Raw genomic sequence first — 2670 nt, 5'->3', positions numbered from 1 at the left:
AACGGTGAGGGCCTCCTTCGCCACTCACTGGACGGGCCCTGGGCCTGTGCCAGGTGCAGAGGCAGAGAGACAGGGTTGCCAGACTTAGCCAAAGTGAAGAAACATAGGATACTCCATTAATTTTGAATGTTTAAAATATTGCATGAGACATGCTTGTACTAAAAATCATTTGTTGTTCACCTGAAATTCAACTTTGCCTGGGCACCCTGTCTGATGGGGCAGGGCTCTGAGAGGCCATCAGGGACCCCGTCCTTACACCCTCACAGGAGAGGGCTCGAAAGCCCCTCAATGGGCAGGTCAGACTCTAACACAGGCGGAGAGAGCCCTGGGACTCTGTGGGACTCTGGCTTTGAGTCTGGCGCACTCACCACCCCCGTAGGCTTCTCCCTTGGGCCAGTTCCCCACAGCCCCTCTCAGCCTGAGCCTCCTTTGCCGTGGGCCCAGGTCCAGGGGCCCAGGGTTTTGCTTTTCCTCGGGGGGCTGCACCAGCCTCCCTGCGCACGGCCACGTCACACTCCTCCATTAGTGCCAAGGCCACAGGATGACTTCAGGCCTTTGAAAGAGTAGAACAGACACAGGCAAGGCTGTCGGAACATACGGGGCCTCCTGGGGGACTTTAATGAAGGAAGGCTCATAATCTGATTTATGTTTTACAGTCACGTGGGCAATACATCTGTAGTTTTGGGAGGAAAAAATAGAAGACAGTGTTTCTTTCATTTTCATTGACCCATATCCCTGATCCAGGAGCCTCCAGAGAAGGAAACCCCACCCCTCCTCCCGGGTCAAGAGACCCTTCCTGACAGCAGGGGTCGCCCTGAGGCCCTGAGGAGGAAGTCCCCACCTGGAAGGTGCCACAGGTGAAAAACCCCACCTGTGACCTCAGACCAGGGTCTGTGGGTGGTGCCAGGTCCCTGCCCTGCCTGCACCTTCACCCCGTGTGGGCAGCAGGCTGCTGTCAGGGAGGAGGCCTGACCTACGAGGCCAGGGATGGGAACTTGTGGGGTGCCACCCCCAAAACTAGGGAAGCTGTGGGCCTCCAAGAGCTCTGGGGACGAGCTCAGAAAGAAGTCACATCCAGAGAGCTCTGGAACATTCCAGAATCCAGCCAGGGTGCTCCTTTGATTTTTTGGTCTGGGTCTTCCAAGAAGCAGCAAGTAGGCTGCAGGGCAGCTCATGTTTCTGGTGGAATGGGGACCACTGCTCCCCACTGGGAGGTGGAGTGGGCAGGACTACAGGAGAGAGAGCAGTGCCCCATGGAGGGGACAGGCCATGGGAGGGGCAGCAGGGGCCCTTGCCTACAGGCAGGGGTTTCCATCCTTCCCATCTCAGGTGACTTAATGCTTCAAATAGTGGGATAAAGGCACACACCACTTCCCAGGCACTCGCCAGGGCAGCTCCCGCCAGCGGTCAGGCCTGCTGACTTATCCTTTCCAGGGTCCTTTATGGGAATGCAATCACATAAGGGTATGGAGTCTAATTTATTTTCAATTTTGCTCCAAATTTCACACATTTTGTATGAGTCACTTAACGCACATCTTGGAGAACTTATTTTAAAACTGCTGACCATCGGGCTGGCTGATGGTAATTTATTTAACTAGTCTCCTGCCGGTGGACATTGTGGTGGTTTTCTGTCTTTTGCCCTGCAACCAATACCACAACCAATAAGCCAATTTTCCATAATTCACGTGTGAGAGTAAGTCTGGGAGATGTTTTGGGGCAGGCCTGCTGGTTCAATGAGTCTACAAAAAAAAAATTCTTAGAACTAGTAAGTTTAGCAATGTCACAGGATACAAGATTAACACATAAAACTCAATTATATTTTATGTACTAACAATGAACAAGAGGAAATAGAAATGAAAGGCAGAATACTTTTTGCAGTTACTCCAAAGGAAATTAAAAAAAGAACATGTACAGTATCTGTATGCTGAAACTTATAAAATGCTATTGAAATAAGAAAAAAAAAACCTAAATCGATGGAGATATAGGCTGTCAGTGGATTGGAAGACTCAACATAGGAAAGGTGTCAGTTCTCTCCAACTTGACATACTTTAAATGCAATCCCTATCAAAAGCCCAGCAAAAGCTGTTCTACATATAGATGAGATTATTCTAAAATGTATATGAAAAGGCAAAGGAACTAGAATAGCTAAAATAACTTTTAAAAAATGGAAGAAATTATTCTATCTAGTTTCATGACTTACCGTATAGCTACTGTAATGAAGACTGTGGTCCTGGCAGAGGAACAGACACATAGACGGATGGAACAGAACAAGGAGCCTAGAAACAGCCCCTCACAGCACAGCCAGTGGATGCTTGGCAGAAGTAAAAAGCAATTTAATGGAGGAAGGAGAGTCATATTAACAACTGTACTGAAACAACCGGCTGTCCATAGGTAACCTCGACCTAAACTACTTATACAAGAATTAACTCAGAACAGCTCCTAGATTGAAATGGAAAATACTGAACTATTGAAATATTTGCAAACCACATATCTGGCAAAGAACTAATACCTAGAATATAGCTCTGTCTTAATCTGTTTTCTGTTGTTTATAACAGAATACCTGGAACTGGGTAATTTATAAAGAAAAAGAATTCCTGGCTGGGGGTGGTGGCTCACACCTGGAATCCCAGCACTTTGGGAGGCCGAGGCGGGTGCATCAAACCTGAGGTC

At 48.1% G+C, this 2670-nt stretch overlaps 1 pseudogene; it reads right to left on the bottom strand.

Moving 5' to 3' along the window:
• Positions 1–364: 364 nt before the first annotated feature.
• On the bottom strand, positions 365–1324 carry LOC105509119 (annotated as a pseudogene).
• Between the last annotated feature and the right edge of the window lie 1346 nt (positions 1325–2670).

The sequence above is a fragment of the Colobus angolensis genome, unplaced genomic scaffold, assembly GCF_000951035.1.
Source record: "Colobus angolensis palliatus isolate OR3802 unplaced genomic scaffold, Cang.pa_1.0 Scaffold17, whole genome shotgun sequence".
Taxonomy (NCBI): domain Eukaryota; kingdom Metazoa; phylum Chordata; class Mammalia; order Primates; family Cercopithecidae; genus Colobus; species Colobus angolensis.
This window is presented reverse-complemented; position numbering and strand designations above follow the sequence as displayed.